General features: G+C 35.9%; 1 protein-coding gene across 27 annotated transcripts in view; it reads right to left on the bottom strand.

Annotated features, from left to right (window-relative positions):
• NRXN1 (neurexin 1) overlaps positions 1 to 13,849 on the bottom strand; it is a 1,069,254-nt gene that overhangs the window by 591,814 nt on the left and 463,591 nt on the right. The window lies entirely within an intron of this gene.

The raw sequence follows: 13,849 nt of genomic DNA, 5'->3' as shown, positions 1-13,849 counted from the left end.
AAAGATATGTCATACTGACTTAGGGATAAACTAGTTATCTATGTCCAGATAACTATCTAAATTCATTTAAGAAGGCACTCAAATTTCACAGCGGCCAACATTGTCAGGTTCTAAATTCATTTATCCACGTATAAAAATATATTTATATAACAGAAAAAATAAGACAGGCTGTATCTTATTAGAGCTATAAAGTTAACCAGGTCAACACAGCAGTTATTTCTTTCAAATCCAAGGCCAAAGAAGCCAACAGTTAATGTGACTGACAAGTTTCTTGATATGATTTGTTAATGGATATTTTATTTTTCAGAGTTATTAAGAGCAAGCTCTGGTATCAGACTCCCTAAGTTCAAAGCCAGCTCTGGCATTGCCTAACTGTATGATCTCTAAGCCTTGTTTTCCTCTCTTTTAGGGAGATAATACTTTACAGGATAGTTATAATGATTAAAGAAGAAAATCCATGTAAGCGAGAAAATCTACATAAAGACAATCAATCCAATGCCAGGCACATCGTAAGATTTTAATAAATACCAACTACATCAAACTGCATGATAATAAACATCATCATCATCTCTTTATCATCATCTAGTATACACAGAGATATTACTTCTAAATTAATCCATAATAAGGAAATGTCTAGAAATTAAGCACACTCATATAATTGGTATTTTATACTTGATTTGTACCAACTAAATAAATCATCTTTCCAATATTAGTCCTGGTGTTTTCAGTTTATCTTTATCTTGAAGAAGGATTATTATAAAGAATACCATATCTCTTATTCTTTGAACAAATATGTATAATGGTTTAACAAGCATCTATTGACAACAAAAAAGGAGAAAATGAACTTAAGCAATAACAAAAGGAATTAGATTAATTCTTAAGTATACTTTCTTGAAAAGAGAAAGAGCTATGAAGCCTTGGGAAAGTTGATTTAGGATTGTCTTTCTCTGTGGATCTTTAGAAGTGGAGAAAATCTTTTTAAGGATGATTTTCCAAGTTTTGTAACTTCTCACCATGATTTTCAAGCTACCCAAACCTGCATTACTTTTCATTTTCTTGGTGATTTATATTTTAACATTTGGAAATTTTTTGACATAGATATTGATCAGGAATAAACATTTTCTGACCCAAATGATGCAGATGATGACACTGATCAATGCTAACACCTTGCCTGTGCAATGGAATTGGGTGTTTCCGACGTGAGCAAGTGGGTATAAGGCTGGGTCTATTGCCTCATGAGTCCCACATCATCTACAAAAAAATTGAAGGATGTGGGATTAGTGTAATTCTAGGTGAGGACTGCACTGATAGATTTATAATGTCATGAGTAAATTGGGTGCTTTGGTGATAGGGAGGTTTGGGGAAATGGAGTAGGGATTGTCTTCATCATATTACTTATGATGAGCCATGCACTGCCCTCTCCAAAAAACAGAAGATGAATCCCCACTAGAATCTATGATTAATGCAGGTAGGGGCCTTGCTCACTGTAGCCCTGCACCTTGATCAGTGCCTGGCAGAGGGTAGACACTCAATAAATATTTACTGAGAGTTGAACGAAATTCTTCTTTCACTTTTTTTAACTTAGTTCCCAGATTGTAGACTATTATTAATAACAATATTTACAAATATAGCTATTTTTAAATTTTTTTTTTATTTTTTTTATTTTTTGAGGAAGATTAGCCCTGAGCTAACTACTGCCAATCTTCCTCTTTTCCTGAGGAAGACTGGCCCTGAGCTAACATCCACGCTCATCTTCCTCTACTTTAAACGTGGGATGCAGGGCTTTTGCCAAGGGGTTCCATGTCCGCACCCGGGATCGGAACTGGCAAACACCGGGCCATGGAGAATTGGAACATGTGAACTTAACAGCTGTGCCACTGGGCCAGCCCCTTCAAATACAGTTAAAATATAGCAGAATGTGATATTGTGGACCAATCTCCTAACCTAGTTACTATTTTGAGCCTATTTATCTAGGAAAGTGTGAAAACTTCTGTGCATGTTCAGTTATAAATGGGCAGCTGGACTGTGTATTGGAAAACTTCACCTTCAAACTCATTTTGTGGGGTGTAAATTACTTAGAGTGAAAAACACCTGAGTTAAAATTCTCCAGAGGTAGAATAATTTTCCTAGAAGAACTATCTTGAGAAGAATTTTTTTTTCTTCTCATTTTCTATTCTTTGAAAGGCCACTCTAGAAGACAGGAAAGCAATTTTGGATAGGCAGGCTGATAGCTCTCAGATCTAACCACTACTTCATGTGCCCCAGATTTCATAATCATTCTACATCTCTAAAGTTAGACTTACTTTTAAAATGACCTAAATATAGTTCAACTATAATAATGAGTAGCTAGTAAGCACTCCAAATCTTCTAAAAATTCATGTGTAAGCATTTTTTTGCTTCTTTCTCAGATAATATGGTTCTCAATCATTTACAATTATTCATGTATCTTTTTTCTAATTTCATCAAAGTTGTAATTTATTTAATAGTTTCAACTTTCAGCAATTATCTATATACTTCATCTTCTTAACAATTGTTGATGATATTATGGCACACTTATGTGGATCTGTTTATAGAATCAAGATTTATGTTGCAATATTGATTGTTTTTGAAGAGCAATTAAAAATGTTGACTTTTACTTCCCTGCTTCATAGGCTTATATCATAAGTTCCAAAGAGATAGAAACATAAAAGAGGCCTCAGGTTTTTTTGTTATTTATTTGCTGTTTTTGTTTTCTTTTCTTCACTGCCATATAATTTCTGCACATTGCCCTGTTGATCTTTTCCCTTTCCTCTAATGTTTGTTAGAATTTTTAAAATATCCTTCACACTGAAATACTCAAGGAAAGGAGTAATGTGTTTGTATTTTTATATTGCTAGGCTTGAAATTTCAGGTAGACAGTCACTGAGTATTTTATTTGGCCTTGATAATAATCCTGAAAAGGCAGGGGCAGTAAGTAGGCTAAAGAATAGAAGTTTGAAGGTGTAGATATAGACTTAGTTTAAGCACAAAGCTTTTACCTAAGTCAAGTTGCCTAACATCTCTGTCTCGGTTTCTTAATTTCTAAAACAGACATCTAAAAAGGAAAGCAACGTCAAATCCCCAAATCTGTGAGGTTTTCTTCCCTCAATCTATGTGATTTGAGCAGAGATAAAAGATGGCTTATTGTTGCTTCTCATTTTCTGGCTTTTTCCAGTTGTGGTTTTGATGCCAAGATATTGTTCTCTATTCTGAGATATATCGAAACACTAATCCATCAGTAAAGAGAATGTTCACTACATCTTTAGGCGTACGGATGTGCCCCAAGGATTATATCTATCTGAGGTTTGTACAGATGGTAGTGAAGAACTGGTGGCTGATAGCTAAGGCTTTCCACAGGAAGAGGGAGGGTAACATTAGTAGATCAGCAGGAAAACATTTGCCACTCAGATAAGGACTTTTTTTGTTATTGTAAATATATGTTTCAGCTTAGAAATTTTAATGAGGTTCTTAAATTTATTAACATGTATTGATCAAGACTTTTCATCCCGTAAGTATGAGAGTACACAGGATGGTGAAATGAGAACTGAAGAGCTATGTAGAGCTCTTGAAAAAGGAGTCAAAGAGCTATGTAGAGATCCAAACTCTGTTATGTAGTTTTTCAACAGATATTTCATTTAGGATATTTTATATATATATATTTTTTCTAAAAGTCCATAAAGTTTAAGAATTATCTAAGAGGACTGTTGTTTTAATTTTACCTTTTGTTTGTTTTAAATGCATTTAATGCTTTTACTCTATTAAGAAAATGTGAGAATATTTCAAATGTCCAAAATTAATTCTTCTTTTCTCCTATCTGTGATCTGTCCATGCATCATCTATTTATAGCAAAGAGCTTGTTTCAAAATACAACCAAGAAGTAGCCAGTAAGTGAACAGTGCAAGAGCCTTCCCAACAAGTAGGAAGTAAATTACATTTGTTTTGCCATGACCTGGGTAAGGAACAGCTCAAAAAAGGAAATAAAATGTATTACAACTTTCATCCCCAACATTTACTTATTTATTATTTTGAAATTATTTTTCAATCCCCAGACTTTCAATTTAATCAGATAAGTAATTGTTAGGTAAGGTACTGAAGAAAATGCAATTTTAGTTACTCCCCTGTGCATATGCCCAGTCCAATAGAACATGATCCACTGAGAATAAACCAGTTTAATTTCTCTTGAATATTTGCTATTGGTATATATATTGGTAATGTGTAAACTATATGTGGACATACACACAGAGTTTATACTTTATCCAAAGTAAATGTGCTTATATATGCAATATATGTCAAACCTGCTATCATTGATGTCCAGAAAAAAATGCACACAGATATTAGAATACATTGTACATCTCTAGACAGACAGATAAGTAGATAATACATATGTATATATACCATACACACAAAAAATATAAATAAACATTCACCAATAATATTTAATAAAGTCAGAAATTAGAGAGTTCTTGGCTAAAACACACATTTGGAGTCAAAAATATCTTGGCCTAAAAGCAAATTTTAGCGCTTACAAGCCTGGCACGCCAAACGAAGGGCTGTAGTCAAAATAATAATAACAACAATAACAATAATAATAATAATAAATTACTTTACAATTTAAGAAAGTAGAAAATTTAAAAATTTGCCTCAACGTTCCTGCCACCACAAAAAGACAGTTATAAAAGTAGAGGTAAGGTGGTCCCTTTTTTTTTAATCATTGCACTTCCTATTGCCCTATCTTCCACCCAAGATCAAGTTTCTTACGTAATTCACTTTCTTACACTGAGAGCTTAGCACAGAAACTGCTTATAGTAAAAAGGTAAAAAACGTTTGCTGAATTTAACTGACCAAAAGACTAACAGAATTTCAGTTTTTCTGAGAATGTGACACCATAGAAGTTTTGATCTGCAATTGGAATATGTCCACTTGAAGTAGACGTGCACCCAGTTGCAGGGACTTCTGTATTTGGGGTGGTTTGGAGAAGGAGTAGCAGATAAGAAAGAAAGTGTAGGAAATGTGCAAGTCCTGTACAAAGTAGCTGAATACCTCTTTAAAACAATACTTAGCCTTGAGGAAATTTGATTTTAAGGAGAGTTACATAAGGAATTTTGAAAGATAAGAGGGTTTTTTTGGGGGGGAGTTAGTGGGTTTATCGCCTTAATCCAATCCAATGAGAGATTATATGCAGATAAAATTTTCAACGTAATTGAAACTTTCCCCATAACAAAATAAAAAAAAAAATCATCATGGAATGTAAAAACAGACTACAACAACATCATTTATCAGTAAAAGCATGTGACATTTAATATGAAACCAAGAATTAGTTGAAACTTGGAGAGAAAAAAATAGCAATTCTTTACTTAAGGAATGTAGAGAAAGAAATCTCTTTGCTTAGTTCCAATTAAACAGGGTCAAATTCATCCTTTTCATAAAAAGAAGGAAAAGCAAAAAGAAAAGAGAACTCTTCCTGCTTTGTCCTTCTCTCATTCCACTGTCAGCGAGCTGCCTAAAGTTATTTAGGCAACATTGGATGCCATCTGTACCAGTTAGCCGTGGGAGCTAAAAGACTGTGTTGTTCCTGAGTTAACAGCTCTATTTAATGAAGATTTCAGTGGCATATGGGTGTGTGGCAAGAGAACTTGAGCTCCATTAAATAGGAATGTCTATTTTTCTCACATTAAAGACTCAGTAATTCCGTAATGCCTTTTGGAAAAAAAAAAATTGGAAAATGAGCCACTGTTGTCAGTAATGGGAGATTTGAGATACCATTTTTTTTTTTAAAGAAAACTAATCAATCCTCTTATTTCCACACGAGGAAACTGAGACTCAGGTAAGCTAAGGACTTGTCTCCGTTGGCATCAAGCTCTGATCACAAACAAGAATTGGGACTTCAGTGTTCAATGTTTTTTCAACTCTGTTAAAAAAAATACATAAATAGAACAATAAACCATCTCTACCATAGGTGCAGGATTAAGAGAGGCCCTTGAGCGATTACAAATGATGAGCAGATGTCTTTTCAGCAACATGCCAAAAAGGGAACCGTAACTGATTTAAAGGCAATTCTAACTTTAAAACTGTGTTAGCTTCACAATAAGCTGATGCTCAAATACAAAAATAAAAGACCTGAGGGGAAAATATCTTGCAGTTATTTCCCCAACTAATGGCATTTAGAAAGACACTGAAAAAGTTAACTAGAAACAATAAACGTGCAATGTTTACTGTTATTTTGCAACTAAGTGATGAAGATATTTTCAGCATCAGTCTTGCATGATCTTGCGGAATGTAATACACCGTAAGTTAGGGTTTAAAGCTTGTATTCCAAGCCGGCAGATGCTGCTAATAAGGGCAAAGCACGTCTGCTTTATCCAAAAATTTTTAAATTCTCTACCAGTCTCAATGAGAGAAAAGTAGACACTATTATTATTTTTTTAAGGGAAACTCTCTGAACCAAGGATGATACCTTTGAACTGATAATAACAAAATAGCAGCACCAGATGTTATGTCTAGATTAACCAACTCACGTTCTTTTGCATCCTTGGCCTCAGGAGCTCAGTAAAGCTCCCTCCATCATCTAATTTTACATTTTTCTAGGGGGGTGGCCATTAGTAAATAATATACCATTTAGTATATATATGTTTACATGTATGTATGGAGATCCATATATATATATAAAATATCATTTACTATTAGTCCGTCCCTTGCCCATTGATTTGCAATGGCATGGTGTATGGTGGATATGCCAAAGTTTTAACATTTGAATCTAGTGTCATTTTTGATCATGTTCATCAGTTTTTAGCCGAGAAAATCCACCCCCAAGAGAGATTTTATACATATATAACCACGTAAAATATTTATTACTTAATTTTATGTCTGTGTCTTTAACTTTTTAATCTTTTTGAAAATATTTGTCTTTTCTTTTAAGGTGAAAATCCAAATCTAATCCCCCTGCCCAAACAGTTACTTATTTGAACCAGCATGAATTTTTAATAATTCCTCTTTTTTCTACTGTTTTGTAAGGGCTACCTAATATTAAAATCTTACATATATTTCCTTTTTCTTTCTTTTTTTTTGAGGAAGATTAGCCCTGAGCTAACTGCTGCCAATCCTTCTCTTTTTACTGAGGAAGACTGGCCCCGAGCTAACATCAGTGCCCATCTTCCTCTACTTTATATGTGGGACGCCTACCACAGCATGGCTTGCCAAGTGGTGCCATGTCGGTACCCAGGATCCAAACTGGTGAACCCCGGGCCGCTGAAGTGGAACATGCGCGCTTAACCACTGCGCCACTGGGCCAGCCTCTAAAATCTTACATATATTGTGTTCTGTTTCTGAGAATCCTATTCTGTTTTATTGATCTGCTTCTTTTTTTCTTGATCCAGTTCCAGTTCATTTAATTATCACAGCTTTATAACATGTTTTAATATAGGTTAGGTTCCTCCTATCAAGCCATTGACATTAATTATTCTAATAATGTTTATATGTTGTATTATAAAGAGGCTTTGTTTTCTGTATGGTTAAGATAAATATATATAACAGAACTATTGAAGTTGCTCTGACATAGCTTTCCAAAATGTAACAAGCCAAAGCTGGTGGCAAATTATTCATTTGAATAGTAAAAGGAAATTATATCTTGCTTGGAATTACATTCTTGTTATTATAATTATTTGTAAAGTTATCATCCGTAAGTGATTATAATAATTTTGATTTTACCACATCAGTGAATCTGGCCTCATGCCAGAAAATTGTATTATTTATTAGTTGGAGGGTGGATATACAACTATAAAGAGAAATAAAATCAGAAAAAAAACAAAACGAAACAGTGAATGCAGTTACAAGCACACTAAGTATTTTTCTAATAATCACAAGACCCTGGTGGTAGAGCTTCTTGCAGAACTGCGAGGAGTGCGTGGCCAGCCCATGGGAGAGATTTGGGGAAATGACTCTCAGTGCCAGAGAAAGCAAAGCGCCCTCTGACTCCACTTTAATGTGGCTCTTCAAGAGGCGAGGCCACTTGCCTGAAGTCACAAAGCTAGTAAGCGTGGAGCCAGCAAGTAGTGGACAAGACAGAATCTTAATACCTGTCTGCAAAGCTGGGTATAGACTATAGAATTTTTTGGTTTTCTTTCCCTGGGACTGTTTTTACGGTAGTTAACTTCCTTTAGCAATAAAAATTGTAGGACTCTCTTAAGCCTCCTCAACCTGAGATTTTAAAAGCTGGTTGTCTAATGAGTTCCCTTTCTTGCCCTGGCTGTCGGCCTTTAGTTCTCACTCACACTTCCACCTGAGAACCCTCAAAGGAAACAGGGGAAGGTGACATTTAAGACAGACAACGCTGTTGTTTTTAGCACTACTGATGAAAAGACTGCAAAACAGACTTGTTCCTGAGAAGTTGTTTGTAAATCTGTTCTGTAATTTTAATGTTATCTGATGAAGGCAATGCACTGCATGATATATAGATATGGATATGGAGACGGACATAGATATGGATATGGATATAGATATGGACATAGATTCAAATAGCCCCCTAGGTTTGAATTCCTGCTCTGCTACTTAACTAGTTACACGGCTTTGGGCAAGTTCCTTAGTCTCTCTGAAATAGTTTCCCTCTTTATCAAATGAGGTTATTAATACTTATTTTGTAGTGTTATTTAAGAACATACAGTACTAAGTGCTTAGTCTTGGCCATTAAGTAAAAAGTAACCATTATTGTTACCATTATGATCTTAAATACGTAAGATCTTAAATGTTAAGATCTTAAGTGTATAAGAGAGGCGTGCTCATCATTTATGTAAATAATTAATTCTAAAAAGCAACTTCTCTAAACACTTCTCTAAAAAGCAAAAAAGCATTCTGTGAAGTAATTAATCACCCTCAAATCTTAATGTTTACATGAATACTTTCCAAATTTCATAACTCTTTCTTATCTTCATGAACTCTACATTTCGAAATTTCATCTACTAAACAAATAGCATTTATTAAGGAATACTTAGTTTGATTATTTTAATTTATCAAAGGTATTTAAAGGACAAAATGAGACAGCCTCCGTAATCACAGTGAGTTGACAGAATTGTAGCCTGATGCAAATAGTCGTTTTATTTTGCTTGTGCTAAGAGTGGGTAAGTGCGTAGCCTTTTCTAGGTTTGTTGAAATATTGAGCATTCAGAACTGTTCTTCATTTTTAATTTCAAAAACTTGTATAAAGATTCCAGGTTGGGAACTGTTATTTTTCCATTATGAGTGCTAAGCACTGGGGTATTTATTCTTAATGCATCCTTTAATTATTTCCTTCGGAAAGTCCCGAGCGCTTCCAATGTCAGAGGGGTTGTGCCTTTTGCCAAAGGTTGCTTAGTTAACTGTTTATTTAATGAATGGGGTTTTATGTGCTGCTGAATTTCTCATGGCAAACGTTAGGAAATTCTTGGCAGCATTTAAATTGGAGAACTGAGAAACATATTGGCTCTACGGAAGTTCAATCAGCTCCCAGGCAGCGCAGGGCCTTTGCCAAGGAAAACTCACTAAAATAAAAAACACGAAGACCAAACTCTCCCACAGTCCAAAACTGACTTTCGTGTCCAGGATTAAATGGATGCTGGATGGATTCAGGTATCTTAGGTGGCCCATGAACGGAAGGGGGAAAATGCTTTGCAATTTCAGGAGAGAGATGGGAATGGGATCTCCTTGATTTGGAGGACAATATGCTCAAATTTCTTGATTGCTTGGAAAATTCAATTAGCTGCTAAGAAAAATAAAATGGAGGCTTATGCAATTTCTCACACTTCTTTCTTACAGAGATCAGTCTAAATCTATAAGTTATTGAAAGATATAATCAGTTTATTCATTTCAGTAAAGAAATAATCAATAATTGAATTTTTCTTTTTAATGGCAGCAGCAGTTACTGAGCATCCTAGACAAAATATCCAGATGGCTACATTTTTTAGATGATTTTACCAGGTACTCAGACGTTATATAAGTATGGTTACCAAGGATATTTTCTCTGAGGACTGGGAACAGGAAAATGCCCTGACATGTTATCTGGGCTCTGAAAAGTCTCAAATCCACTAAAATATAATTTTGAAACTCAGTAGAACTATAGAATGAGGAGAGAATTAGAGATTTTTAAATTAAACAGTAGTTTGATAAAATAAAGATGAGAATGTAAGCCCTTTTAGCAATTTAAGACGAGCAGCACCAGCCTACAAGTCATTACTGAAAGAATATCCACTCTTGTGTGTGATAAAGGCCTGCTGCAGTCATCTCTTCCCAGGTACTACTGTCATCAGCCCCTCCTTCAATTCTCTGCACTCTGCCGGCCCATGACCCAACTCCTTTCCCTCTCTGGAAGAGTAATTTCCTGAGTCAGACTTGCTCTCTCTTTCCCTACTGGCTTACTGAAGACTCCCTCACTCCTGGGTGACCAGAGGCCTGGCTGGATCCCTGGGTTCCTATCTGTTTGGTGCCATTTTCTTGCTCTATTCAGAAATTAGGAAAGCTGGGCTCGTCAGCACGTAGATGCTGATCTGATGTTAGGTTGGCCACCTCTCAGGTGGCTAAAGGGACACGTGTTCTCTTCAGGCCTAATCACTTGTCTGTCTTATATCCCAGTTCAGTACTGGACCACTTTTCCCAGCAGAAAGTTCACTGGGTTTGGCCATCTACACCCACTTGCTCCTAATTGCCCTTAATTAGCTGGTATGTTGTTTGACATAATATTAATATGAATCATAAAAACACCAATAACCAACTATTAAGCACCTTCTATATGTCCCATGCATTTTTTGCTACATTACATAAACTCTCTTATTTCTCATAACAGTATGGTGAAGTAGGCATTTTTATCCCCATACTAAGGCTCAGAGAATTTAAATATATTGTCCAAATTGCACAACTAATAGATGACTGAGCAGAAATCCAACTTAACATTTATCTTATTCCAAACTTGTAGATGCAGTTTTTAGTTGATGCTTCTGTGGAGGACTGGAATTGGCCACCTCTTTGGCATGAGGATTATTTTGGGCTGTTTACTTTTAAAAATTGAAGACATGACAGAAACTCCAAAAAGTAGAATTTACTTACCCTTTGTTAAGAGACATTTACATTAGTAAAGGAAATCTCCATCTGTAAAGTGTCTCCCCTCTGTACCAGGAAGAAGTGGGGATTACCTTATCTCTAGAAACTCTTATCAATGCAAAAGGCAAGGACTTAAATTTGCATAATAACCTTACCCTTGTTTACTGTGCTTTTCTGGTAATCTCCCATAATGGACTCCCTCCACCCCCAACATCCTCCTTTGTCTTTAGCTGAGGATGGTATTTAAGGTGACAGCATCCGCCATTTTGGCAAGTTACTCAGTTTTTCTGGGTCTCTCCCATGTATACATTTTATAAAGCTTTGTTTAATTTTCTACTGTTATTCTGTCTCATGTGAACTTAATTTGCTGTCTGGCCAGAAGGACCCAGAGTGGGTAGAGGAAATGTCTTTCTCCGCTATACTCCTCATCATCTGATGGAATAGTAGCTGAGCTCCTGATTACCTAGCCAGTACTGATCCAGGGCATATTTTCTCAACCTCATTATGAACAAGTAAAGGGACATCTTATGCCTTTTCTATTCTTCCAAGTGGCTCATTTGACTAGTTGTGGTTTTCTTAATACTACTGGTAACAATTTCTCCTTAGGTTCTGTGGGGGACTGGAACTGGCCACCCCAAGACATGTCTCTTTGGTGTGATGATTATTTGGGGCTGATTACTTTGCCGACAGGAAAGCAACTGAAAAGTAGAATTTACTTACCCTTTTGTTAAGAGACATTTACATTTGTAAGGGAAATCTCCATCTGTAAAGGGGACTCCCTCTCTGTACCAGGAAGAAGAAAGGGGATGACCTTATCTCTAGAAACTCTTAATCAATGCTAAAGGCAAGGACTCAAATCTGCATAATAATCTTATTCCTGTTTCTGGTAGCCTCCTGTAACTGACTCTCCCCACCCCCAACATCCTCCTTTGTCTTTAGCTGGATATGATATTTAAGGTGGGGGCTTCAGCCATTTTGGCGAGTTGCTCAGCTTGTCTGAGCCTCTCCCATGTATACATGTTATAAAGCTTTGTTTAATTTTCTCCTGCTATTCTGTCTCATGTGAATTTAATTCGTTCTCCAGCCAGATGAACCCAGAGAAGGTAGAGGAAATGTCTTCCTCCCCTACAGTTACATCCTATTCTCTTTCTCCCTGACTTCAGGGTAGGTGTTGTTCTTGTGGCTCTCTCATGGTACTCTGATTTGGTGTCACACTTATTCTGAGTGCATTTCACTCAAGACAAAATTACTTGATCATGTATTCAAATGAGTAGAAAACTTGTTTTGAATTTTAATAATTCCTTAAACTAAGACTTTTTAAGTTACCTTGTAAGTGGAAAATAAAAAACAAGGCAGCATTAGTAGGAATGACATTCTAAGGAGGAGTTTCTGGGGTCTAGAAATACATTTGGCTACTATAGCCTCCTTGAGTCAGCGAGAGATCAGTGACGTGCCAACTACATATAGATTGGGGACACATTTCACTATAAAAGATGAAGTCCAGGACAGCAGGGCCAGGACTAGGGTGAGACGGGTGAAGCAATTGAGGCACTCACCTTGGATGCAAACTCTAAGGGGAAGGAGAAATGCTAAAAACTCAATAATCAAGACCAATAATATTTCAATACAATATTTTTAAAAAGTTAATGCAAAAAAGTCTATGATGAACAAGATACTAAAATTTTAAATAATGATAGGATCAGTATTACTGATCATTTCTTTTGCCTCAGGCTCCAATGTGGCCTGGTACAGCACTGCAATACAGTATTTTTCTAGGATTAAAGAGCCCAATTTAATCTGTTGGAAACCTATTTATTAGAACAAGTGCCAGTAACTAGAAGCAGTTTTGGGGGGAAAAAAGCCATCATTAGATATCATTAAAATTAGAACCAAAATACACTACTGTAAATTTTTAAGGTGTACTGGTCATTAATAAAACCTCTTTTACCCAAAGGTTAAAGATAGCAACACTTATAGAGTGCTTAGTCAGACAACGTTTTAAGCACTTTATTCACTTAATCCTCAGGACAACCTGCTGAGAAAGAACAGCTCACTGCCGCAGAATGCCTGGTGGCGCATTCATTAGACTACAATGTCTGTGGAGCTGTGCAACAGAGAGACTCTGGTCGAACTGGAGTCCTCATTTTACTGATGAGGAAACTGAGTTCACATAGTAAGTGGCAGAACCAAGTTTTAAACCCAGGTGATCTGGATCCAAGGTCCTTGCTGTTAACAATATTAAAGAAACAAAGCAAGCCTCTCAAAGACCAAATAATCTAGCCTTATCGCTATCTAAATTCTCTGCCTCACTCAACCCTACAATGCACTTAACTTTAATAATAATAACTACCCAAAGAATAAAGATCCCGGCATGAACTTTTACAGAAACTAGTCAAAATTTCAAGGCTCAAAGATACGTATGCATAGATATATATGTATGCACACACACAACATACATATACATCATATTCAGTGACTTGTCATTGAAATCACCTTGAAAGTCAATCACATTGACTTGAGAACTACAACAGATCCCTGACATCCACCAATCAACCTACAGGTCAAATATATAAACTAGACTGCTTACTCAAGATATTTTTACAAAATAGTGATGAATAAATAAAAATTACTTCAATAGCTCACAGGCACTAACAGGCCAATAGAATCCAGCTTTCTATCTTTGCCTCTTTCGCCGAACTAACTTCTGTAGGTATATAGCTAGTATTCTTGCACTATCAGCCAATATGATCAAAATAGAATAACATTATTA

This window comes from Equus asinus, chromosome 6, assembly GCF_041296235.1.
Source record: "Equus asinus isolate D_3611 breed Donkey chromosome 6, EquAss-T2T_v2, whole genome shotgun sequence".
NCBI classification, from domain to species: Eukaryota; Metazoa; Chordata; class Mammalia; order Perissodactyla; family Equidae; genus Equus; species Equus asinus.
This window is presented reverse-complemented; position numbering and strand designations above follow the sequence as displayed.